The sequence below is a fragment of the Mobula birostris genome, chromosome 2 (genome assembly GCF_030028105.1).
Source record: "Mobula birostris isolate sMobBir1 chromosome 2, sMobBir1.hap1, whole genome shotgun sequence".
Lineage (NCBI taxonomy): Eukaryota > Metazoa > Chordata > Chondrichthyes > Myliobatiformes > Myliobatidae > Mobula > Mobula birostris.
In genome coordinates, this window is record NC_092371.1 from 99665867 (window position 1) to 99693850 (window position 27984).

Here is a 27984-nt window from a genome sequence, read left to right on the forward strand (position 1 = left end):
TCGTTGGAATTTAGAAGATTGAGGGAGGATTTTATAGAAACACATAAGATTCTAAAGGGACTGGACAGGCTAGATGTAGGAAGATTGTTCCCAATGTTGGGGAATTCCAGAACGAGGAGTTTGAGGATAAAGGGGAAGCCTTTTAGGACCGAGATTAGGAAAAATTTCTTCACACAGAGAGTGGTGAATCTGTGGAATTCTCTGCCACAGGAAACAGCTGAGGCCAGTTCATTGGCTATATTTAAGAGGGAGTTAGATATGGCCCTTGTGGCTATGGGGATCAGGGGGTATGGAGGGAAGGCTGGGGCAGGGTTCTGAGTTGGATGATCAGCCATGATCATAATAAATGGCAGTGCAGGCTCGAAGGGCCGAATGGCCTACTCCTGCACCTATTTTCTATGTTTCTATGTTTCTATGTGATAATGGAACCACCAAGATGTCGTTTATAACCTTGTTGTCTCACAAATAGAGAAAGCTTGGAAACAGTGCGAAAGGGAGGATAGGCAGGTGATAGAGAAGGGACACGCTCAGAACAATGGTTTGAGATGTGTCTATTTTAATACGAGGAGTATTATGAACAAAGCAGATGAGCTTAGAGAGTGGATCAGCACTTGGAGCTATAATGTTGTGGCCATTACAGAGACTTGGATGGTACAGGGGCAGGAATGGCTACTTCAAGTGCCAGGCTTTAGATGTTTCAGAAAAGACAGGGAAGGAGGCAAAAGAGGTGGGGGCAAGGCACTGTTAATCAGGGATAGAGTCACGGCTGCAGAAAAGGAGGAAGTCATGGAGGGGTTGTCTACGGAGTCTCTGTGGGTGGAAGTTAGGAACAGGAAGGAGTCAATAACTCTACTGGGTGTTTTTTATAAACAACTCAATAGTGAAGGGACATTGAGGAGCAGACAGGGAGACAAATTCTGCAAAGGTGTAATAATAACAGGGTTGTTGTGCTGGGAGATTTTAATTTCCCAAATATTGATTGGCATCTCCCTAGAGTGAGGGGTTTAGATGGGGTAGAGTTTGTTCGGTGTGTTCAGGAAGGTTCTTGACACAATAAGTAGATAAGCCGACAAGAGGAGAGGCTGTACTTAATCTGATATTGGGAAATAAACCTGGTCAGGTGTCAGATCTCTCAGTGGGAGAGCATTTTGGGGATAGTGATCACAATTCTATCTCCTTTACCATAGCATTGGAGAGGGATAGGAACAGACAAGTTAGGGAAACATTTAACTGGAGTAAGGGGAAATATGAGGCTATCAGGCAGGAACTTGGAAGCATAAATTGGAAACAAATGTTCTCAAGGAAATGTATGGAAGAAATGTGGCAAATGTTCAGGGGAGTTTTGCATAGGGTTCTGCATAGTTACGTTCCAATGAGACAGGGAAAGGATGGTAGGCTACAGGAACTGTAGTGTACAAAGGCTGATGTAAATCTAGTCAAGAAGAACAGAAGATCTTAGGAAAGATTAAAAAAACTAAGTAATGATAGAGATCTAGAAGATTATGAGGCTAGCCGGAAGGAGCTTAAGAATGAAATTAGGAGAGCCGGAAGGGGCCATGAGAAGGCCTTGGCAGACAGGATTAAGGAAAACCCCAAGGCATTCTACAAGTATGGGTTGGCACAAAATCGAGGGGCGAAGGGCCTGTACTGTGCTGTAGTATTCTAATGTCTTCTAGTGTCTAGTGTTAAGTATGTGAAGAGCAAGAGGATAAGATATGAGAGAATAGGACCAATCAAGTGTGACAGTGGAAAAGTGTGTATGGAACCAGAGGAGACAGCAGAGATATTTAATGAATACTTTGCTTCAGTATTCACTACGGAAAAGGATCTTGGCGATTGTAGGGATGTCTTGCAGTGGACTGAAAAGCTTGAGCATGTAGGTATAAAGGAAGAGGATGTGCTGGAGCTTTTGGAAAGCATCAAGTTGGATAAGTCACCGGGACTGGACGGGATGTACTCCAGGCTACTATGGGAAGCGAGGGAGGAGATTGCTGAGCCTCTGGTGATGATCTTTGCATCATCAATGAGGACGGGAGAGGTTCCGGAAGATTGGAGGGTTGTGGATGTTGTTCCATTATTCAAGAAAGGGAGTAGAGATAGCCTAGGAAATTATAGGCCAGTGAGTCTTACTTCAGTGGTTGGTAAGTTGATGGAGAAGATCCAGAGAGGCAGGATTTATGGATATTTGGAGAGACATGATATGATTAGGAATAGTCAGCATGGCTTTGTCATGGCTAGGTCATGCCTTACGAGCCTGATTTAATTTTTTGAAGATGTGACTAACCACATTGATGAAGGTAGAGCCAAAGATGTAGTGTATATGGATTTCAGCAAGGCATTTGATAAGTTACCCCATGCAAGGCTTATTGAGAAGGTAAGGAGGCATGGGATCCAAGGGGACATTGCTTTGTGGATCCAGAACTGGCTTGCCGATAGGAGGCAAAGAGTGTTTGTAGACGGGTCATATTCTGTATGGAGGTCGGTGACCAGTGGTGTGTCTCAGGGATCTGTTCTGGGACCCCTACTCTTCGTGATTTTTATAAATGACCTGGATGAGGAAGTAGAGGGAAGAGTTAGTAAATTTGCTGATGACACAAAGGTTCGGGCTGTTGTGGATAATGTGGAGGGCTGTCAGAGGCTGCAGTGGGGCATTGATAGGATGCAAAACTGGGCTGAGAGGTGGCAGATAGAGTTCAACCCAGATAAGTGTGAGGTGGTTCATTTTGGTAGGTCAAATATGATGGCAGAATATAGTATTAATGGTAAGACTCTTGGCAGTGTGGAAGATCAGAAGGATCTTGGGGTCCGAGTCCACAGGACACTCAAAGCTGCTGTGCAGGTTGACTCTGTGGTTAAGAAGGCATACAGTGCATTGGCCTTCATCAACCATAGGATTGAGTTTAAGAGTCAAGAGGTAATGTTGCAGCTATATAGGACCCTGGTCAGACCCCACTTGGTGTACTGTGCTCAATTCTGGTTGCCTCACTACAGGAAGGACATGGATACCTTAGAAAGGGTGCAGAGGAGATTTACAAGGAAGTTGCCTGGATTGGGGAGCATGCCTTATGAAAGTAAGTTGAATGAACTTGGCTTTTTCTCCTTGGAGCGACGGAGGATGAGATGTGACCTGAGAAGAGGTGTATATGATGATGAGAGACATTGATCATATGGATAGTCAGAGGTTTTTCCCCAGGGCTGAAATGGCTAGCATGAGAGGGCATAGTTTTAAGGTGTTTGGAAGTAGGTACAGAGGAGATGTTAGGGGTAAGTTTTTTACACAATGAGTGGTGAGTGCGTGGAATGGGTTGCTGGTGACGATGGTGGAGGTGGATACAATAGGGTCTTTTAAGAGACTCCTGGATAGGTACATGGAGCTTAGAGAAATAGAGGGCTATGGGTAATCCTAGGTAGTTCTAGGGTAAGGACATGTTCAGCACAGCTTTGTGGGCCGAAGGGCCTGTATTGTGCTGTAGGTTTTCTATGTTTCTATGTTTTCTGGTTTCCTACAGGGAAGGCAAATTGCGACCTACACTCGGCCTGGTCTGTATGCCCATGCACAAAATTCTTATGAGGCCTGACTGAGTGGAAGTGGGATGTGTTTCTCTGTCTGGGATATGTTAAACCAGTGATCACAGTCTCAAAAGAAGCATTTGAACATTTGGGTCATTCGGGAAGTAGCTCAATAAAATCCTGGTTAGACTGCATTTGACACATTGTGTTCAGTTCTGGTTATAGGAAGGGTGTTGAAGCTATAAAGAGGGTGCGGGGGAGATTGACCAGGATTGGAGTGCAGATCTTCTGAGGATAGGTTGCACAAGCTGGGGCTTTTCTCTTTGGAACAGATGAGGACGAGAAGTGACTTAATAGAGGTGTACAAGATGATAGGAGGCAGAGATCAAGTGACAGCCAGAGGTATTTCCTCAAGGTGGGAAAGGAAAATAGGTGGGTAGTGGGGGAAAATTTAAAGTGACTGAAAAAAAATATAAAGGAAATGTTAGAGGTACATTTTTTACACAGAGAGGTGGGTGTGTGGAATGCTGTGCCAGCGACAGTGGTGGTTACATTAGAGCCATAGGCTATGGAGGGGTGGGGGTGGGGAAGAGCTAGATTACTCACAGATTAAGTTAAAAGGACAGCACAACATCGTGGGTCAAAGGGCCTGTACTGTGCTGTAATATTCTACAATATGTTCTATGAGGAGATGCCTCCTCATCCAGGGTGTGGTGAATGTTTGGAATTCTCTTCGGAAGGCTGCTGGGGGGGAGGGGTCAGTCACTGTGAATATTATAGGCCGAGATGAGTAAGGGAATGTGGTGTTAGTGAGCTGGAAAATCTGCTGTGATTTTATTGAACAGCCAAGTAGATGTAAAGGGGAATGATACTTCAGCTTCTAATGTTTATCTTCTTATTTATATTGTGATTAACTCTCAATCACTCTCTGAAGTGTCCGCTCTTTTATCGAAACAGATTGGGCACTTGCAGTTCAAGAAAACAGCCCGTCACTACATCCGCAAGGGTTCAAAAGTTAATTTATTATCAAAGTATACAACTCTGAATTCTTCTTCTCATGAAACCAAGAAAGAAACAAAGCGCAGCACGGTCATCAACCCCCAAGTCCCTCCTCCTCCCCCCGCACAAGAAAACAAGAACGATCAGGTGAACACACAGAATATAAAACGCTATAAGACAGAGAAAAGTCTATAGTCCAAGTCCATATCCAAAACGCAGGGAAGCTGGGTAACATTATCCGGGTACAGCAGCAAGCTCTCCCCTCCCCGGTAGCAGGGCGATCAAAAGACAGGCAGCCAGCACTCACCTTCCACACTCGCCTCGATATTTCAATCTCCCTCATTCTCAAAGCATTCCGTAGCAATGGGAAATTAATGCCATCCACCGGAATGGTATTTTCAGGTAATGTGACAAAATCGTGAATATTCATGGCAATTTTTATCGATGCCCCATAGAAATCATTCTGTCCTAATGCATAACGCCCGGTACAGTCACTGCTCTGCACGTAACTGCAGAGTTGTGGATACAACTCAGTAGATCACAGGAACCAGCCTCCCCTCTATGGACTCTGCCTATACTTCTCACTACCTCAGTAAAGCAGCCTACATAATCAAACACCCACACACCAACCCTGGGCTTTCTCTGTTCACCCTTCTCCCATCAGGTAAAAATCCTGAAAGCATGTACCAGCAGGATCAAGGACAACTTCTATCCACACCGTTGTCAGACTCTTGAACAGATCTCTTTTATGATAAATTGGACTCTTAACTTCACAATCTACCTCGTTGTGTTCTTGCATTTTATCATTTACCTACACTGCACTTCCCTTGTAGCTTTTACATTTTATTCTGCATTGATACTGTTCTATCTGATTCTAACTCGATATACTGTGTATTGATTTCATCTGTATAAACTACATAAGTTTATTTCGGCCGCTCCGAAATGATATCATATTTGTTAAGTAGGGGCTGTGCACAATCCTGATTTGATGGAGACAGACGTAAGAAGCACGGAGGAACATCTGGAGTAACTTCTGAAATGCCTGCTTCGCTGCCGCTGCCACTGTGCGATCAAGAATCTTCGGAGGGGAAGGCCCCAAATCCTCGGCTTTGCCTATTGCCTATTGTCGGGGCCGGGGTCGAAACGCTCAGCAGAGATAGTGCTCGGTGCTCGGTGTCGGAGGGCTGGTCAGGAGGCTCGAAGTTTTCGGACGGACTTAAGAGTCGGCTGTGGTCGGGTGCTTCCAGGGTGCTGTATCGGCAAGTTTGCGGCGCTGGAAGTTCATGGCAGGAAGAGAGTTTCTTTTCCTTCTACTGTCTGCGTGAGATGATGGGACTTTTGAGAGACTTTGAGACTTTTTTTTAACCATGCCCATGGTCCGTTCTTTATCAAATTACGGTATTGTTTTGTACTGTTGTAACTATATGTTATAATTATGCGGATTTTGTCAGTTTTTTTAGTCTTCATTTGTCTTGTGTTTCTGTGATATAATTCTGGAGGAATATTGTATCATTTCTTAATGCATGCATTACTAAATTACAATAAAAGAGGACTGTGTGTCCTCATAATCTAATCTAATCTAATCTAATCCAAGAGAAGCTTTTCACTATTGTGGTACATGTGACAGAAATAAGCCAATATCAATACCAGTGCTTGCCTTTGACAATAAAACTTAGATTTGAACCTCCTACCTACCAAGTGCAAATTATTTCCTCAACCTCCCTTAACAATACTTCAGTTGCTCTCTTTCATAGTTCCTCGATCAGCTCTTTGCCTGGGTTATCTGTTACCCCCACCATACATTGGCAGCTGCTGCTTAAGTTCTCTGAAAAGTCCTGAGTGAGCCAGATCCAAGACCTTTCCCATACGTCACAGAGCCCCCAAGGCCAGCTGCCAGACATGCTCATTCCCCTGTTTTGTCACCATAGCCCAGACTTTTATTTGGCAAGTTTATTGTCATGTGCAGAAGTGTGCTGAGGTGCAGGCACAATGAAAAACTTGTTTGCAGCAGCATCACGGGTACAGAGAATAGAAATTATACATAAGCTGTACCAAACAGTGAAAAGAAGCAAAGACCTCAGTTCAGGTAAAGCAAAGGCACAAATGTAGACAAGTCCATAGTGGTGCAAGAGGTGGTCCGTAGTGTTCCGCTGCCAAGCTAAAGTTAGGATGGTTCAGGTAGATTCAAGAACTGATGGCTGAAGGAAATGAGATGTTCCTGAACTGGATTGGGTAGGATTCGGGCTTCTGTAGCTCCTGCCTGACAGTATCAGTGAGAAGAGGGCATGGCCCAGATGGTGGGCATCCTCGGTGACAGATGCCGCCATCTTCAGGCATCTGTGCCCATGATGGACCCGCTGTGACCACTCATCTCAGCAGCCTCTTGTGTTCCTGTGCGCCAGGCTGTGATGTAACCAGTCTGGATACAGAATTGCAATCAAAAGGAACTGGTGGAGGAACTCAGCAGGTCAGGCAGCATCCATGGAGGCAAAAGGATAATCAGCATTTTAGACAATGGGGACACGCAGTCCTCTTTTACTGTCATTTAGTAATGCATGCATTAAGAAATGATACAATATTTCCTCCAGTGTGATATCACAAAACACAGGACACGCCAAGACTGAAAATCTAACAAAACCACATAATTATAACATATAGTTACAACAGTGCAACAGTACCATAACTTGATGAAGAACAGTCCAAAGTTCAAAGTCTCTCAAATGTCCCACATCTCATAAAGACGGAAGAAGGAAGAAAACTCTCCCTGCCATGCCCGACCACAGTCCCACTCTGAGTCGTCCGAAAACTTCAAACCTCCGATCAGCTTTCTGACACCGAGTACTGATCACCATCTCTATCTGAGCGATTCGACCTCAATTTCAGTCACCAACAGCAGGCAAAGCTGGGGGTTTTGAGGCCTTCTGTCCGGAAAATTCACGATCGTGCAGTAATGACAGCAGCGAATGGGCGTTTCAGAAATTTCTCCAGATGTTCCTCTGTGCTTTCACGTCTGTCTCCATCAAATCAGAATTGTCCACAGCCCCTACTTAACGGATACGATATCATTTTTCACCGGAGGGCTGCGCACGCGCGGCGCGCTGCTCTCTCTCCTCCTGCTGAGATCCTGCACCAGGACTGAGAGTGTGAAGGGAAGACGCTGGTTAGAGTGTGGTGAATCCATGGAATTCATTACCACAAATGGCAGCAGTGGCCAAGTTATCAGCTATCTTTAAAGTGGAGGATGTTAGGCATCAAAGGTTATGGAGAGAAGGTCTTATGGTCTTATCGTCAGAAACAGTGCTCCAACTTCTACGGCACAGGCATGTGTTGCTTGACAGATGGCAGACTACCAGCCAAGTATATCAGTGTCGACACATTACTAATGAGTCAGACAAAGTTCCAAGCAAATGAACATTGTTCCCATTGATATTCAGAGAATGATATCGTATTACAGTAAGCAGTATGATGCTTCGGTCAAAGCCTGCCTGGTTGATAAATATTGTGCAACATGCTGGAGGAACTGAGCACGTTATAGATGTAGCTGGTTATGGATCACATTAATTCCATCTTCCTGCCTCATTGGACCCTTACCAGTCCGCTTATCACTCAAATCAGTCCACTGATGATGTCATAGCCTCTACACTCAAGCCTCTGCTTCATCCTGTCCCAGCTAGAAAATGGAGCCTCATATGCCAGGAGGCTGTTTATTGACTTCAGCTCAGTGTTTAATATGATCATCCCTCAGAAGCTGGTGGGTAAACTGGCCTTATTAGGTCTCAATCCCTCTCTCTGTAATTGGATCTTGAACTTTTTGACAGAAAGACCACACTTAATCCATGTTGGCAGAAACATCTCCAGCTCCGTCACTCTGAGCACTGATGCACCCCCGGGGCAGCCTGCCCAGCTCACTGCTGTTCATGCTGCTGACACAGGACTGTACTGTCTACTCCCGGGTCCCAACAGAATCATCACGTTCGCTGATGACACAACAGTAACTGGCCCCATCAGCAACGATGAAAGACAGTGTACAGACAGGAGGTGGAGCAGCTGGTAGATTGGTGCAAGCGTACCAACTTGAATCTCAGCATAGGCAAGACTAAAGAGATCATTGTGACTTTAGGAGATGCAGGCTGACCACTCCTCAGAGCACATAAATGGCTCCTGTATGGAGAGAGTTAGGAGCACCAGATTTCTGGGACTCCCCATAATGGACGATCTCACCTGATCCCTTAGTCCAGAGGACACAGCAGCGTCTCCACTTCCTGAGGAGATTGAGGTGAAATGAGGCTCCCTCCCACTTCTAACCAATGTTTACAGGAACACAACTGAGGCATCTGATCACAAGACCCTGCAAAGGGTTGTGAGGACCACTGAGAGGATCATCAGGGTCTCCCTTCCACCCATCTGAGATATTTATCAGGAGCATTGCATACACAGGGCCCTTAGCATTGTCACTGACCCCTTCCATCCATCCAACAATCTCTTTGACCCCTTACCATCAGGCAGGAGTAGCATAGCATTAGGGCAAAGACTGTCAGACTGGGAAACGGCTTAACCCCCCTCCTGGGCGAGAGACTACTGAACTCATTTCCACCATCCAGGTGTCGCCATGTATGAAGTGCCAGTGGTGTTATAATATTAACTAGTAACATTAATGCACCGTATTATTTATTAATTTATTTGTGTTACGACTACTTTGTGTATTACGTAAACATGAGGAAATCTGCAGATGCTGGAATTTCAAGCAACACATAAAAATTGCTGGTGAACGCAGCAGGCCAGGCAGCATCTCTAGGAAGAGGTATAGTCGACGTTTCGGGCCGAGACCCTTCGTCAGGACTAACTGAAAGAAGAGCTAGTAAGAGATTTGAAAGTGGGAGGGGGAAGGGGAGATCCTGTCCTACTGTCTGGAGGCCAGGCCTCCTGTCCCATGATCCTCTCATACCCCTTTTGCCAATCAACTGTCCAGTTCTTGGCTCCATCCCTCCCCCTCCTGTCTTCTCCTAACATTTTGGATCTCCCCCTCCCCCTCCAACTTTCAAATCCCTTACTCACTCTTCCTTCAGTTAGTCCTGACGAAGGGTCTCGGCCTGAAACGTCGACTGTACCTCTTCCTACAGATGCTGCCTGGCCTGCTGCGTTCACCAGCAACTTTGACGTGTGTTGGTTGTGTATTACGTATGTCAGTTGTGCGTACTGTGCTGTGCTCCTTGGTCCAGAGGAACATTGTTTCTTTGGCTGGTACTCATGTTATGGCAGAAATGACGATAAACTTGGACTTGATCTTGAACAGGTCAGAGTCAGAATGGGGGGAGTAAACAGTTAAGTTTCAGACCGAGATCCTTCACCAGGACTGAAAAGGAAGCCTCAGCCCCCTTCCTTTCCAGTCTTGGCCCACAAAAAATATCACTCATCACCTATCAGGAAATGACCCAAGGCTCCTCACCGCTGTGCACACAAACATTTACCCTGGGGCACGCAGGGAGAAATAGGGAGACACACACACAAACTCAGCGGGTCATGTCAGGCAGCAGCTATGGAGGGGAATAAACAACTTCAGGCTGAGACCCTTCATGAGGACTGCAAAGGAAAGGAGCAGAAATAGAATGCAAAGCTATAAATCTATCACCCACCAGCTGCCAGCTCGTATTCCTCCCCCCGCCCTCCCCCCACCTTATTCCAGCCTCTGCCCCCTTCCTTTCCAGTCCTGATGAAGGGTCTCAGCCCAAAATGGTGACTGTTTATTCATTTTCATAGATGCTGCCTGACCTGCTGAGTTCCTCCAGCATTTTGTGCATGTTTCTCACTGTGTGGCCCAGGGTAAGTGTTTGTGTTGTCGTTGTTGCCGCAGACCTCAGCTGGACCTGAAGTTTCAAAACAGGGCAAAGCACTGGATCACACAAGGTGAATTTAGAGACCAAATGATCTGCCTCAGATTCGATTCCTTGGCCCAAAATTTCAGCTGCTTATTTTTCTCCATAAATGCTGCCTGAGCTGCTGAGTTCCTCCAGAATTTTACGCGTGTTGCAAAAGAGTCCCAACATCCGCAAAGTCTATCATGTTTGTAAATACATCTCCTCCCTTCTTAGTGGCTAAAATATATAATTACAAAGAGATTTAGCCCAAACCATCAGTGATAATTTTAAGAAATCAACAGAAAATAAATCACGGATGCAGGAAATCTCAGAAAACAAGCTGGAGAAGCTCAGTAGGTCAGGCAGCATCCGTGCATTGACAGTTGTGCACACGTGCCGTGTGACTTGCTGAGATTTTGGTGATTCAAGATTCAAGTTTAGTTATCATGTGTGCATCTCAAAACACACAGTTGGCATTGTTTGTGTTGGCAGGTGTGCTGGTGGAAGCCTACAAGTATCACCACGCATTCTGACACCAACAGAGCATACCCACCATGTCTGGCAGAACCACACTGAACACAGCAAAACGGAACACAACCAACACCACCACCAAGGCAAATCCCGTTCCCCACAACACCAACGTACATACACAGTCCTCCGACACCAAACAGCTTATTTCTTCTATCTCCAACCTGCTGTGAATTCAGATTCAGACTTGGACATGTAGACTTTGGCCCTTAGACTAACCCAGCAGACTCACAGGGATCCAGTCAATAGATGTAACATTTCCTGTGAAATCATCATAATAAAGTGATTATAATAAAAAAATAATAAAAAATAAAATCATATAAAGAAAAGTTTACTTTGCTTTTGAAACATATTTCCATGTTCAAATTGTTCCATAACCTCACAGCTCCAATCTCTGTGGATAAGAAATAGAAGCAGGAATAGGCCATGTGGCCTGTCATTCCTATTCTGCTATTCTTACCTTATCGCTTCTCTCAACCAAGTGACATACACTCAATGGCCATTTTATTCAGTACCTCCTGTAATGGCCGCTGAATGTACATTCGTGGTCCTCTGCTGCTGCAGCCCATTGACTTCAAGGTTTGACTTGTTGTGCATTTAGAGATGCTCTTCTGCACACCACTGTCATAACATGTGGTTATTTGAGTTACTGTTGCCTTCCTCTCAGCTTGAACCAGTCTGACCATTTTCCTGAACCTCTCTCATTAAAAAGGCATTTTCACCCACAGAATTGCCACGTATTATATGTTTTCTTTTTTTTTGCATGATTGTCTGTAAACTCGAGAGACTGCTGTGTGCGAAAACCCCAGGAGGTCAACAGTTTCTGAGATACTCAAACCACCCTGTCTGGCACCAACAATCATTGCACAGTCAAAATCACCGAGTTCACATTTCTCTCCCCATTCTGATGTATGATCTGAACAACAACTGAACCTCTTGACCATGTCTGCATGCATTGGATTGGCTGATTAGATATTTGCAGGTGCCCAGGGGTAGCTGATAAAGTGGGCACCGAGTGTACACCAGGTGCACTGAAACCCCTTGCTCATTTGAAGCCCACAGGACAGACAGCGTAATGATAAATGTACAAGACACACAGGAATGAGTGCAAAACCGAAGGAATGGTGTATATGATTAAAATGCTACAGAAGTCTGTGTTTTACAGTAGCACCACCATACATTACAAATACAACAAATATGAATTACATAAGTATAAATTAGCATAACAGAATAAACATAATGCATGAATGCAAGTTGATCAAATATACGTAGTCTAATAGAGAGTACCCCGGTGGCTGTGCCCCTTAACAACAGGTACTCCTGTTTGAGTACTGTTGGGGGGAACAACTTACCCGGGGGAAGCGACAGTGGCCGTGCCTCCGACACAGAGTCCGGCCCTGTAGCTCAGAAAAGTAGAGAAAGGAAGAGGAGGGCAGTTGTGATAGGGGACTCGATAGTAAGGGGGTCAGATAGGCGATTCTGTGGACGCAGTCCAGAGACCCGGATGGTAGTTTGCCTCCCTGGTGCCAGGGTCTGGGATATTTCTGATCGTGTTCAAGATATCCTGAAGTGGGAGGGTGAGGAGCCAGAGGTCGTGGTACATATAGGTACCAATGACATAGGTAGGAAAAGGGAAGAGGTCCTGAAAGGAGAATATAGGAAGCTAGGAAGGAAGTTGAGAAAAAGGACTGCAAAAGTAGTAATCTCGGGATTACTGCCTGTGCCACGCGACAGTGAGAGTAGGAATGCAATGAGGTGGAGGATAAATGCGTGGCTGAGAGATTGGAGCAGGGGGCAGGGATTCAAGTTTTTGGATCATTGGGACCTCTTTTGGCGCAGGCGTGACCTGTACAAAAAGGACGGGTTACACTTGAATCCTAGGGGGACCAATATCCTGGCAGGGAGATTAGCGAGGTCTACTGAGGTGACTTTAAACTAGAATGGTTGGGGGGTGGGAATCAAAATAAAGAGGCTAGGCGAGAGGAGGTTAGTTCACAACAGGGGGATGGGAACCAGTGCAGAGAGACAGAGGGGTGTAAAGTGAGGGTAGAAGCAAAAAGTACTAAGGAGAAAAGTAAAAGTGGCAGGCCGACAAATCCAGGGCAAGCATTAAAAAGGGCCACTTTTCAGCATAATTGTATAAGGGCTAAGAGAGTTGTAAAACAGCACCTGAAAGCTTTGTGTGTCAATGCAAGGAGCATTCGTAACAAGGTGGATGAATTGAAAGTGCAGATTGTTATTAATGATTATGATATAGTTGGGATCACAGAGACATGGCTCCAGGGTGACCAAGGATGGGAGCTCAACGTTCAGGGATATTCAATATTCAGGAGGGATAGACATGAAAGAAAAGGAGGTGGGGTGGCGTTGCTGGTTAAAGAGGAGATTAACGCAATAGAAAGGAAAGACATAAGCCAGGAGGATGTGAAATCGATATGGGTAGAGCTGCGTAACACTAAGGGGCAGAAGACGCTGGTGGGAGTTGTGTACAGGCCACCTAACAGTAGTAGTGAGGTCGGAGATGGTATTAAACAGGAAATTAGAAATGTTTGCAATAAAGGAACAGCAGTTATAATGGGTGACTTCAATCTACATGTAGATTGGGTGAACCAAATTGGTAAGGGTGCTGAGGAAGAGGATTTCTTGGAATGTATGCGGGATGGTTTTTTGAACCAACATGTCGAGGAACCAACTAGAGAGCAGGCTATTCTTGACTGGGTTTTGAGTAATGAGGAAGGGTTAATTAGCAAACTTGTTGTGAGAGGCCCCTTGGGTAAGAGTGACCATAATATGGTGGAATTCTTCATTAAGATGGAGAGTGACATAGGTAATTCAGAAACAAAGGTTCTGAACTTAAAGAGGGGTAACTTTGAAGGTACGAGTCGTGAATTAGCTAAGATAGACTGGCAAATAACACTTAAAGGATTGACGGTGGATATGCAATGGCAAGCATTTAAAGATTGCATGGATGAACTACAACAATTGTTCATCCCAGTTTGGCAAAAGAATAAATCAAGGAAGGTAGTGCACCCGTGGCTGACAAGAGAAATTAGGGATAGTATCAATTCCAAAGAAGAAGCATACAAATTAGCCAGAAAAAGTGGCTCACCTGAGGACTGGGAGAAATTCAGAGTTAAGCAGAGGAGGACAAAGGGCTTAGTTAGGAAGGGGAAAAAAGATTATGAGAGAAAACTGGCAGGGAACATAAAAACTGACTGTAAAAGCTTTTATAGATACGTAAAAAGGAAAAGACTGGTAAAGACAAATGTAGGTCCCCTACAGACAGAAACAGATGAATTGATTATGGGGAGCAAGGACATGGCAGACCAATTGAATAATTACATTGGTTCTGTCTTCACTAAGGAGGACATAAATAATCTTCCAGAAATAGTAGGGGACAGAGGGTCCAGTGAGATGGAGGAACTGAGAGAAATACATGTTAGTAGGGAAGTGGTGTTAGGTAAATTGAAGGGATTAAAGGCAGATAAATCCCCAGGGCCAAATGGTCTGCATCCCAGAGCACTTAAGGAAGTAGCCCAAGAAATAGTGGATGCATTAGTGATAATTTTTCAAAACTCGTTAGATTCTGGACTAATTCCTGAGGATTGGAGGGTGGCTAATGTAACCCCACTTTTTAAAAAAGGAGGGAGAGAGAAACCGGGGAATTATAGACCGGTTAGCCTAACGTCGGTGGTGGGGAAACTGCTGGAGTCAGTTATCAAAGATGTGATAACAGCACATTTGGAAAGCGGTGAAATCATCGGACAAAGTCAGCATGGATTTGTGAAAGGAAAATCATGTCTGACGAATCTCATAGAATTTTTTGAGGATGTAACTAGTAGAGTGGATGGGGGGAACCAGTGGATGTGGTATATTTGGATTTTCAAAAGACTTTTGACAAGGAAATAAGTTGATAAGTTTGCACACAGGAGATTAGTGTGCAAACTTAAAGCACACGGTATTGGGGGTAAGGTATTGATATGGATAGAGAATTGGTTAGCAGACAGGAAGCAAAGAGTGGGAATAAACGGGACCTTTTCAGAATGGCAGACAGTGACTAGTGGGGTACCGCAAGGCTTAATGCTGGGACCCCAGTTGTTTACAATATATATTAATGACTTGGATGAGGGAATTAAATGCAACATCTCCAAGTTTGCGGGTGACACGAAGCTGGGCGGCAGTGTTAGCTGTGAGGAGGATGCTAAGAGGATGCAGGGTGACTTGGATAGGTTGGGTGAGTGGGCAAATTCATGGCAGGTGCAATTTAATGTGGATAAATGTGAAGTTATCCAGGTTGGTGGCAAAAATAGGAAAACAGATTATTATCTGAATGGTGGCCGATTAGGAAAAGGGGAGGTGCAACGAGACCTGGGTGCCATTATACACCAGTCATTGAAAGCGGGCATGCAGGTACAGCAGGCGGTGAAAAAGGCGAATGGTATGCTGGCATTTATAGCGAGAGGATTCGAGTACAGGAGCAGGGAGGTACTACTGCAGTTGTACAAGGCCTTGGTGAGACCACAGCTGGAGTATTGTGTGCAGTTTTGGTCCCCTAATCTGAGGAAAGACATCCTTGCCATAGAGGGAGTACAAAAAAGTTTCACCAGATTGATTCCTGGGATGGCAGGACTTTCATATGATGAAAGACTGGATGAACTGGGCTTGTACTCGTTGGAATTTAGAAGATTGAGGGGGGATCTGATTGAAACGTATAAAATCCTAAAGGGATTGGATAGGCTAGATGCAGGAAGATTGTTCCCGATGTTGAGGAAGTCCAGAACGAGGGGTCACAGTTTGAGGATAGAGGGGAAGCCTTTTAGGACCGAGATTAGGAAAAACTTCTTCACACAGAGAGTGGTGAATCTGTGGAATTCTCTGCCACAGGAAACAGTTGAGGCCGGTTCATTGGCTATATTTAAGAGGGGGTTAGATATGGCCCTTGTGGCTACGGGGATCAGAGGGTATGGAGGGAAGGCTGGTGCAGGGTTCTGAGTTGGATGATCAGCCATGATCATAATAAATGGTGGTGCAGGCTCGAAGGGCCGAATGGCCTACTCTTGCACCTATTTTCTATGTTTCTATGTTTCTATGTTTCTAAGGCAATATTGGTTTTTAGTTTGGTTAAAAAACCGAGTGGCAGTGCGGAAGCAGCCGCTGTTGAAACTTGATGTGTGGGTCTTCAGGCTCTTGTACTTCCTGCCTGATGGTAGCAATGGGGAGAAACTGTGGCCTGGATGTTGGGGTCCTTAATGATGGATGTCACCTTCCTGGGATGTTGTCTCTAGTAACTGTCCTCAGTGATGGAACTGGCTGGGTCCAACACTCTCTGAGTCCTCTTGGGTTCCCATGTATTGGAGTTCCCATACCAGGCCATGATGCAACCAGTCAGAGTGCTGTCTTTTCCATCAGCGTCTTTTCCCGAGTACTGCTGTGTTTTTACACAATGCATTGACCAAAACCTGATAAATAATGCACTCGAAAAGCATTCCATCTTTGAATGCGTATCAGCTTGGTATTGCAACTGTTCCTGATGTGACCACAGGAACTGCAGATAATTGTGGACACAGCTCAGCACACCATGGGGACCAGTCACTGGTCCGTTGACTTTGTCTACACTTCTCGCTGCCTCAGTAAAACAGCCAGCATAATATGAGACCCCACCCACTCCAGACATTCTCTGTTCTCCTCTGTCTGATCAGGCAGAAGATACAAGACCCTGACAGCACATACCACAGGCTCAGGGACAGCTTCTATACTGCTGTTATCACACTCTTGAATGGACCTCTTGCCTGATAAGATGAACTCTTGGCCTCACGATCTACCTCGTGTTGATCTTATACTTTATTGTTTACCTGCACTGAACTTTCTCCATAGCTTTTACATTTAATTTTTCATTGTTATTGTTGTACCTTGTTCTACTTTAATGCAGTGTGTAATAATCTGATCTGTCTTGTAAAACAGGCTTTACACTGTATCTTGGTACATATGACAATGATAAACCAACACTAGAAATAATTCGATACCAAATAATGTGCCACAAAGAGTCTCGGCCAATTTCCTGAAGCAATATGCAAATTGTTCGCAGCAGCTCGATGCCACTGTCAGAAGCAGCGACTCTGCTCAGTTATTCATTATTCTTCACACAGTGGGAATGGATTTTTGTCTGAAACAGGGGTAGCTTTTGCGAAAGAAAAATACAACATGACACCTTCATTTTTAATTTTCTCCAAAGTCTCCCTATAAATAGAGTGACAACCCATGGGCTCCATTAAATTACAGGCAATTCCAAAAGAAATGAAAATTTAATTGACTGTAAATTTGCTGAAATTACATCGAGGCTCAGGTTTGACTCAACTATTGAACTTTCACTGGATTAAAAGGTTTTGATTTCAGGACAGCAACTGCATGCTTTTTTTCAGATAAAACTCAACACAGAGCCACTGCCAGGCTGAACATAAAAGGGCCCAAATCTCTAGTTTAGACAAGAGTGGGGAGTTACTGCCAGCAATTCGCAAACACAAAATACTCTGCAGATGCTGGGGTCAAAGCAACACTCACAACACGCTGGAGGAACTCAGCAGGTCGGATGCTGCCCGAACTGCTGAGTTCCTCCAGCGTGCTGTGAGTGTTACTGTCAGCATCTTCTGACAATGTACAAAAACTACAGTGAACTGTCAGGGTGGCAGAAAAGGTCAATGGCTGCAGTCTCCCGTCACTGGAGGAGTCTTACGTGTCCCGGAGAAAGAAGCAGATGAAGAATCATTGCGGGCACTACCCACCCTGAAAACCGGCTCTTCAAAAATCTCCCTTCTGGAAACCACTATAGGGCTATTAAGACAAGAACTTAACACCATCTTAAAATTTCTTCCCCTCAGCAATTAATCTGATCAACCATTCTAGTTAGACACCCCACCCTCCTCTATCTGTTAACTCAATCATTACACTGCTCAGTAAACACTTTTGACCAATTTTTATCATGTTGTTTATATTGTAAATACATTTATGTATTTATACACATTTTATTCCATTTTTGTACTTTAATCTCTAACTTTATTTTTATATAATTCTTTATTCTTTATAATTGTTGATTGTTGTATTTTTGCTTTATGTTACATCCTGACCATATGTGTCAATATATATGGGGTATAATCCTTGATCCTTGTCCCCAGTGTATTGATCCCTCAGTCAATAACAACTAAATAATTAATATGGTTAATTGGCCACTGTACATCATGTTTGGACCAGGACATATTATTGGTGATGTTCTCATCTTTCTGAAGCACATCTTTGCTATTTCAAAGGCTCCATATAATAGAATGTTGCTGCATGGAACTTTGACAGAAGAAAGCCCTCATTTACATGTTAATTCATGGTACAGAAAGCCAAGAGCTGTGATGTCCATTTGTTCTCTGGTTTGAATTTGCATCAGAATCAGATTTAATATCATTAGCACCTTACACAAAATGTGTTGCTTTGTGGCAATACATAAAAAAATGACAAATTACAATAATAAATAAATAAAATCGTACATATGGCCATTATGAGAAGAGGGCATGTCCAGGACGGTGAGGGTCCACGATGGATGCTGCCTCCTTGAGGCATCAACTTTCCAACGTGTCCTTGATGGTAGGGAGGCTAGTGTCCATGATGGGTCTGCATGAGTTTACAATCCTCTGCAGCTTTATCTGATCCAATTGTCACAATTCCTCTTGTGTTGTGGTATTACAATGTGCGCCACACAGACACAATGTCAGTCAGAGGAGATCACAGCTCCTTGCTGTACACCTTGTTGCAAACCACAGTTCCAATGCAGCTGGGAGTGATGTCTCACTATGATGGCTGTTAGTAGATTGGATTGAATTATGTTGCTCTGTATGCACAGGGGAAGGGCCTCGATTCAAATACTTTCTGACACATTTCAGAATCTGCTTGAAGTAAATCAGCAGAAATGAGCTTGTGAGCTGTCAGTGAAAAGAAGGTCCTCTCTGAATCAATGGAGGCTGAGTGGAGCTGAACAAGTGTATCACTTTACATCCAGAGCCCATTCTCTCCATCCATTCAAACATCTCCTCCTGATGCCTCATGCCAGACTTTGCACCCAGAGCCCATTCTCTCCATCCATTCAAACATCTCCTCCTGATGCCTCTTGTCTGTTCTGAGGATAATCACAGTGATGTCATTCACCAACTCTGCTTGGACTGACATAATAACATTATTTCTGGGTGGTGCATGGAGTCCAAGAGTCATCGATCACCACAGCCCTGCTAGTTGATACTGAGTTGTTCCTCTGCCTAGTCCCATTGACGCACAGCTGAACCTCAGCCCCCTATACTCATCCTGTCCATGCACTTATGCAAACTTCTCTTAAATGTTGCAGTTGAGCCCACATCTACCACTTCCACTGGCAGCTTGTTCCATACCTGGACTACGCTCTGAGTGAAGAAGTTCTCCCGAAACTGTTGTCTTTCACCCTCACACTCAAAGTTTCAAGAACACCTTCTTCCCCTCTGCCATCAGAATTCTGAATGCACAATGAGCACTACCTCATTTTTTTTTCCTTTGTCTTGTTCTTTATTTGCACTTCTTGTTTAATTTAATTTTATATAATATTTCTTATCATAACTACACTACACCACTGTCCCACCCCACTGTGAACGGACTCAAACAGAAGATGAAGATTGAGGGTATCAAAAAATTTGTGGTTAGTTATTTACAAAAACTATGATCCAACCCATAGTTCAAATGAAGAAAACACCCAACAAGTCAGGCAGCATCTATGGAAGAGGAATAAATAGTCATTGTTTCGGCCGAGACTGTTTGATCCCCTTCATAGATGCTGCCTGAGCTGCTGAGCTTTGAGCGCGTTGCTCAAGATTTCCAGCATCTTGTGTTTATTCAAATAGAAATTTTTATAGAGCATCACAACCCCCATCATGCCTATTGGGATGTGTTCTTCATTATCGAGGCTACACAGGCAGCAACGAAGCGTGTTTGGCCAATTCTTCAGTGTGAGTTATTTTTCCACTTAGCTGGGCCGTATTTCACTGTCGAGCAGGTAGCATTCTCTCCTATTATCCAAACTGATGGTTCTCTTCATAAAAATGCCACGCACTTCATAGACTTAATTCAAGGATTTCACAGTAGTTAGATGCCTAGGCTCTCTCCAGATGGCTTGCATTTAATCAAGTATCGAGAGTAAAGAAAGAAATCCTTTACCTCTCCCAAGGGAGTAACTGAGAAAAAATTAACAATTAAAATGTGATGAATTTGACATAAATATAGCTGCTACATTTTGAATTGCTTCCTTTCTGCCCACTCTCATACAGGTATGCATAATACTGGTCAGAGGTGTTGTGTACCCTGGTTCTGTCATGTGGGCTGGATGGCAGCAGAGGGCTATGAACCCAATCAGGCAGCACGTTAGGGCAACATGATACAGCATAAACCATCCAACCACTGGCATAGATTGGGTGCCTTGATCCAAAATATAAATCAGCCTTTAAGTATATAAACCCACATGGCTTTGTGATAGCCTGCAAAGACATTTCCAGCACAAGGCTATTTGGCCCAGAATGGACTTTCATGGTCCACATATGTCTGTTCAAGTATCCAGTCATATACTGAACATAAACACAAGATATTCCACAAATGCTGGAAACCTAGAGCAATAAACACAAAATGCTGGTCAGCATCTATGGAGAGCAGTAAACAGTCAACATTTCAGGCCGAGACCCCTCATAGGGACCGGAAAGGAAGAGGGAAGAAGTCAGAAGGAGAAGTTGGGGAGAAGAAGGAGTACAAGTTGGCGTGATTCTGGGTGAGCGCGTGATTGAAGAGTCGGGGAACAGAGAGAACGGGGGAGCCGCGAGAGAGGGTCTCACTGAACTCCTGTCAAAGAGAGAATTTAAATTTCTTCAGGGTAGGCATGCCTCAAAGAGATTTCGCAGTGGAGCACAAAGGAGCTGGTTGTGGACTACAGGAAGATTGGAGACAGGCTAACCCCTATTGACATCAATGGATCTGGGGTTGAGAGGGTGAACAGCTTTAAGTTCCTCGGCATACACTGAGGACCTCATGTCGTCTGAACACACCAGCTGTGTGGTGAACAAGGCACAACAGCGCCTCTTTCACCTCGGACGGTTGAGGAAGTTTGGTATCGGGCCCCAAATCCTAAGAACTTCCTACAGGGGCACAACTAAGAGCATCCTGACTGGCTGCATCACTGCCTGGTATGGGAACTGTACCTCCCTCAATCACAGGACTCTGCAGAGAGTGGTGCGGACAGCCCAGAACATCTGTAGTTGTGAACTTCCCATGATTCAGGACATTTACAAGGACAGGTGTGTAAAAGGGGCCCGTAGGATCACTGGGGACCCAAGTCATCCCAATCACCATCCAGGAAGTGGTACCACAGCATAAAAGCCAGGACCAACAGGCTACGGGACAGCTTCTTCCACCAGGCCATCAGACTGATGAATTCATGCTGATTTGAGTGCAGTCTATATTATATTGACTGTTCTATTTATTATAAATTACTATGATTGCACATAGCACATTTAGATGGAGACGTAACGTAAAGATTTTTACTCCTCATGTATGTGAAGGATGTAAGAAATAAAGTCAATTCAATTCAAATCATAATCACAAGAGATCCTGCAGATGCTGGAAATCCAGAGCAACTCACACAAAATGCTGTAGGAACTCAGCAGGTTAGGCAGCATCTATGGAGAGGAGTAAAAAGATGAGATTTTGGGCCAACCCTTCAACAGGACTAGAAAGGAAGGGAGAAGATGCCTGAGTGAAATATGGGGAGAGGGGAATGAGTACAAGCTGGCAAGTAATAGGTGCGAGTCTAGGAAACAACTGAACATAGTGAGAGTTTCTCCCTTGACATGAATGTTCTTGCAACCCCTCAGTAATCTGTTTTCCATTTCTTTGTTCACAGAATATGGATACTTATTGTCTGGCATTTATTGTCCATCCTTAATTGCCCTGGAACTGAGGAGGCAGTTAAGGAACAACTATATTGGTGAGTATTGAGTCAGGCATAGACCAGAGTAAGGTTGGCAGATTTCTCTGCCCAAATTACTTTGGTGAACCAGCCAATGCACATTTTTTTCCCAGGACAGAAATGGCTAATACCAATTGGCATAATTTTAAGGTGATTGGAGGAAAGTATAGGGGGGACGTTAGAAGTAAATTTTTTACACAGAGAATACTGGATGTATGGAACACCCTGCCAGTAGTGGTGATAGAGGCAGATACATTGGCGGCATTTATGAAACTCTTAGATAGGTACATGGATGATCAAAAAATGAAGGGCTGTGTTGGAGAGAAGGGTTACATTGATTTTAGAGTAGGTTGGAAGTTTGGCACAAAATTGTGGACCAAAGGACCTATCCTGTGTTGTAGTGTTCTGTATTCTAGGTTCTAAGTTCATGTCTACCATTACCGAAACCATGTTTTGTTTTGAATTCTGTTTTGAGTTTTATTTAATTCCTGAACTCTGTGGTGAGATTCAAACTCATGTTTCAGCATCAATAGTTTAGAATGCTAGCGGCTAATCTGTTAATTTGACCTCTGTGCGACTGTACCTCAGCATTCCACTGACTACTGTGTATCTTATTCTGTGTGTTGGCTGCAAGCTATGACTCTTGCAATCATTCTGCTTCTTGTATCGAGATTTGAAATGTTGTGCAGTCAGTAGTTGTGTTCCAGTAAATTAGAGGATGAAAACTGTCCTTCTGTGCTCAGCTGTGCCATCGTCATGGAGCTCGTAACACTCAGGCTTGACTAGGCCTCATTGCTACTGCCTGGGCAGGATAACAGCAGCAGGGTGTGTAGGAGCATGACCTTCTCCAACTCCTGCTTCAACGCTTCTTCACTTCTCTGATCTTCTTAAGCCATGGAAGTTCAGGAAGCAAATAATGTTAACGAATATTATATCACTTATTCTTCCAGCAGCCGCTGATATTCTCAAACTGATTACTCCCAACGCAAAAGAAAGCCAAGTTACATTAATCCTGGCTGGAATTATGTCACTGTTCCTTCATCATTGCAGAGAAAGCTCCCACAGTATGTGGGAACTTTATGAGAATGAGCAGGTAATCTCCTTTGTGAGGTTGGTTCATGCCTGTTCAGAAGCCTGATGGCTGTAGGGTAATAACTGTTCCTGAACCTGATAGCGTTGGACCTAAGGCCCCTGTATCTCCTGCCGGATGGTAGTAATGAGAAGAAGGCATGATGTGAATGATGGGGGTCGTGTCCCCAATGGTGGATGCTGCTTTCTTGTTGCACCTGGCAGTACTCCATATAAATGTACTCACTGCTGGGAGGGCTCTCCTGTGATGGACTGGGCTGTATCTGCCATTTTCTGTAGTCTTTTCCGTTCTTGGGAATTGTCTGTTTCCATACCAGGCTGTAATGCAACCAGTTAAGATACTCTCAACTGTGCAGCTACGTAAGTTTTTCGGTGACTGAGCCTCCACAGTCATGGGGCAGGTATAAAAGATGGAACATCACTGAGGGCCCATACTGTGCTGTATGGTTCTATAATCTATGTTTTAACCATCCAGCATAGAGAACTCCAAAACTTCACCAGCCCTTGGGTGAAAAACCTCTCTCCATCTCCACCATAAATCACCCAGACCATTATTTTGACCCTGTGAACCCTGGTGCTTCCAGTTCCTTAGCCCAGATAAATATTCTTTCTTTGGCAAGCCTTGTAAAAATATTGTAAGTTTTCAATGGGATCACGAGAACGAGCCTTCAGAAACTGGTTGATGCCTGGAATGTGTTGCCATGGGAAGTGGTAGAAGCCAATATGATAGTGATAACTGGGAGACATTTCAACAGATACATGGACAGACAGGGGACGGAGGAGATAAAACCATGTGTAAAAGGTTACCTTTATTTGTAACATGTCAACAAATACACTCAAAAACTTCTATAGTTGTACTGTAGAGGGCATTCTGACAGGGTGCATCACTGTCTAGTATGGAGGGGCTACTGCACAGGACCGAAAGAAGCTGCAGAGGGTTGTAGATCTAGTCAGTTCCATCTTGGGTACTAGCCTACAAAGTACCCAGGACATCATTTGGGAGCTGTGTCTCAGAAAGGCAACATCCATTACTAAGGACCTCCAGCACCCAGGACATGCCCTTTTCTCACTGCTACTATCAGGTAGGAGATACAGAAGCCTGAAGCCACACACTCAGCGATTCAGGAACAGATTCTTCCCCTCTGCCATCTGATTCCTAAATGGACATTGAATCCTTGGACACTACCTCACTTTTTTTCATACACAGTATTTCTGTTTTTGTACATTTTTAAAATCTATTCAATATACGTAATTGATCTACTTTTATTATTATTATTATTTTTATTTATTATTATTATTATTATTTTTCTGTGCCGGATTATGTACTGTATTGAACTGCTGCTGCTAAGTTAACGAGTTTCACGTCACATGCCGGTGATAATAAATCTGATTCTGATTCTGATTCTGACATGTATATTGGAGCATTGAAACATACAATGAATTGTGTCCTTTATGTAAGTGACCGATGCACTTGAGGGTAAGCAAGGGACAACCCTGAAATGCCATCATGCTGGCCAAGTACTACTCCTATATCGTATGGTTTTATGGTCAACAACATCTATTCCTTCAGCACTTAACAGGTACTCTACTTTTCTGTTTCATGCATCTAACCTGATAACTTGACATTTTTCATATTATATTCCATCTGCCACATCTTTGCCCATTCACTCAGATTGTCTTTATCTCCTTGAATCCCCTCTCACACCAACTCATGATTGCACATAGTTTCGTATTGCCAGCAAGCTTGGATATACTACACTTGATCCTCTTAAACAAATCATTCATATAACTTGTCAATAGCTGGGGCCCAAGCACCAACCCTTTGGTTAAGCCACCAGTCGCAGCCTACCGACGGGAGATCTGTTTGTTCACTGTCTGTTTCTCTCAAATAACCGAATCTCTATACATATCAGTATATTAAATGTATGTGCTGTGATCTTCTTAACCAGATCTCTTTTATCGTACTTTATTGGAAATCTTCTGAATATCCATGCACACCTTATTTCAAGAGTGATACTCCCAATGATGGTGGTGGAATCTAGGAAATGGGAATGGGGGTCCTCTGTGTCAGAACTAGAAACTCACCTTGAGGTAAATTGGACACAATGGTTCAGGATGGGATTGGGTGTGAGATGGATGCAGAGTTTGTGTAGAGAGTACAGATTTCCTTTGTGTACTCTAGTTGTTGGATATTATGTCATATCCAGGGTTGTATATCAAACAAGACAAATAAAAAGTCTCAATTATTTTTCCACATTTAAACTATACTGCACTTGGATAAAAACTGTTGACCAACACACACAAAATGCTGGAGGAACTCAGCAGGTCAGGCAGCATCTTTAGGGGAATAAACAGTTGACAGTTTGGGCCAAGACCCTTCATTGGGGCTTGAAAGGAAGGACATAGAAGCCAGAATAAGAAGGTGGTGGGAGGGGAAGGAGTACAAGCTGGGAGGTGATAGGTGAGACCAGGTGTGAGGTGAAGGCAGGTGATTGGTGGGGGGGGGGGGGAGGATGTGGAGGAATACTGTGAGAAGCTGGGAGGTGATATATGAAAGAGGATAAAAATATCTCTTTGTTGAACCTGGTCATGAAACGTACCTGCTGCCCAGAACCAGTAAAAGTGATAAATTGGTCTCAGAGTGGTCAAACCCAAATTCAAGTACTAATAAGTACATTGATTGAGTAAAGAGTTCTCCAGTATCTGTAGAGACAGCCTTATTTGGAATGAATGACAAACTCCAGTGCCAGCTGGATACATGACCCTACTCCATTGTGGTATTAGGCTGTCCTCACAGGAGGATAATGTTTCCGATGCAATCTCTGCAAGCTGTTATTTGGAACGTACTCTGCAATTGAATTGATGAAATGAAACTCTGTGTGAGGTTTAGTTTGCAGGCTGTCAGTGATAAGATTACAATATTGGCCATACTCAAATCAGCCAAGCGGATTACACTTTAGTTAATATTGGTTTGAACCCTGCCTCTATTAGCAAGATAACACAATGTATTCAGTGAAGAAACATACCATTTTTCTCTAAGTATGAAATGTAAGTTCCGTACCTGGGTAATGACATAATAGTTTTCTATGTGAAAAAACTTGTTATTGTGATGTACTTTACCTATTAAGAATGACCAGATGTGTTACTGTGCTGTGCACAGGGGATTCTTCCAAGAATGTTTTGCCAAAGTAATTGAGCACCATGGTAGTGCAGCAGACTAGAGTAATGTTTTATGGTGCCAGTGACTGGGGTTCAATTCCTGTCACTGTCTGTAAGGAGTTTGTACGTTTTCCCTATGACATGTGGAATCAGTCTGAGTACTCCGGTTCCTTCCCACCTTAGATCAGACTCAGCTTTATTATTACTGTCAAGTATGGTGAAATTTGTAGCAGCAGTACAGTGAAAGACATAAAATGTACAACAATAGATAGATAGGTAATGTGACAGAGGAACAATGTGGTAGTGTTGATGGACCATTCAGAAATCTGATGGTAGTGGGGAAGAAACCATTTCTAAAATGTTGAGTGTGGTTCTTCAAGCTCCTGTATGCCCTCCTTGATGGAGTTAATGAAAACAGGGTCATTAATGGTTGACGCCAACTTCTTGAGACATCTCTTGTTGAAGATGTCCTCGGTGGTAGGGAGGAGCTGGCTGAGTCTTAAACACACTGCAGCTTCTTTCGATTCTGTGCTTTGGAGCTTCCATATTAGGCAGTGTGATACGTTTAGAGTACTATCTACATTCCTCATGTCTAGATTTCCAAAAGGAAGTGACAGAGGAAGAGGAAGAGGGATGTTGTGGGATGATATGAGGAAAAAAGGCTTTACAGAACAATAAAGATTTCAATGGATCAGGGGAATTGGTGTATCTACATATTCTGTTTTGTTGTATTTCTGTTTGGAGATCTAATTATCTCTTGGATAGAAATGTCATTTGGCGTGAGTACTTTGTAGTAATCACACTGACTGGAATACACTGCAAAAGGAGCTTGAGTACTCTACCTAAGAGTGAAGTGTTCAGTTTTACAAATAAACCACTTATCTCATGTGGAGGATCAGAGGGATCTTGGGGTCCAAGTCCATAGGACACTCAAAGCTGCTATGCAGCTTGACTCTGTGGTTAAGAAAGCATATAGAGCATTAGCCTTCATCTATCATGGGAATGAGTTTAAGAGCCGAGAGGTAATGTTGCAGCTATATAGGACCCTGGTCAGGCCCCACTTGGAGTACTGTGCTCAATTCTGGTCGCCTCACTACAGGAAGGATGTGGAAACGATAGAAAGGGTGCAGAGGAGATTTACAAGGATGTTGCCTGGATTGGGGAGCATGCCTTATGAGAGAAGGTTGAGCGAACTAGGCCTTTTCTCCTTGGAGAGATGGAGGATGAGAGGTAACTTGATAGCTAATGAGAGGTATTGATCACCAGTCTGAGGCTTTTTCCCAGGGCTGAAATGGCTAGCACGAGAGGGCACAGTTTGAAGGTGCTTGGAAGTAGGTAGAGGAGATGTCAGGGGTAAGATTTTTTACACAGCGAGTGGTGAGTGTGTGGAATGGGCTGCCACCGGTGGTAGTGGAGTGGAAACAATAGGTTCTTTTAAGAAACTCCTGGATAGGTACATGGAGCTTAGAAAAATAGAGGGCTATGGGTAACCCTAGGTAGTTCTAAGGTAAGGACATGTTCGGCACAGCTTTGTGGGTTGAGGGTCCTGTACTGTGCCGTAGGTTTTCTGTGTTTCTATGTTTCTCTGTAATATATATCCTGATTCTTTTCAAATTCAAGTTTGTTTAATTGTCATTCAAACGTACGCATGAATACAGCCAAAAGAAACAGCGATCTTCTGGGGCCAAAGTGCAAAACACACAACCAACACTTTTGCACAGCACGTATAATTATGATGACAGAAAAACATACTGTTACAAAAAAAACATAAGAATTAATAATATAGCCCAGATCCCTGAGTATCCTGGCCTGCAGATTGATGGTGCATGGATG